Source organism: Apteryx rowi, unplaced genomic scaffold (assembly GCF_003343035.1).
Source record: "Apteryx rowi isolate R43461 unplaced genomic scaffold, aptRow1 scaffold_1522, whole genome shotgun sequence".
NCBI lineage: Eukaryota > Metazoa > Chordata > Aves > Apterygiformes > Apterygidae > Apteryx > Apteryx rowi.
In genome coordinates this window covers 15,893-16,323 of record NW_020447778.1, presented here as the reverse complement: position 1 = coordinate 16,323, position 431 = coordinate 15,893, and positions in this window count along the sequence as shown.

Genomic DNA, 431 nt, shown 5'->3' with positions numbered 1-431 from the left:
CTGTAGAGCTGAGGGGTCTGTGGGCTGGAGTTATGGGGCTCAGGAGTCTGTGGGACACCCCACAGCTGGGGCTATGGGGCTGAGGGGTCTGTGGGGCTGGGACTGTGGGGCCGAGGGGTCTGTGCGGCTGGATCTGTGGGGCTGAGGGGTCTGTGGGCTGGAGCTATGGGGCTGAGGAGTCTGGGGGCTGGGGTTATGGGGCTCAGGGGTCTGTGGGACACCCCACAGCTGGGGCTATGGGGCTGAGGGGTCTGTGGGCTGGGGCTATGGGACTGAGGGCTCTTTGGGGCTGGAGCTATGGGGCTGAGGGGTCTGTGGGGCTGGATCTGTGGGGCTGAGGGCTCTTCGGGACACCCACCACCAGGGTTATGGGTCTGCGGGCCGCCCCCCAGCCTGCTCCATGGGGCTGCAGAGCCGGGTCTATGGGGCTG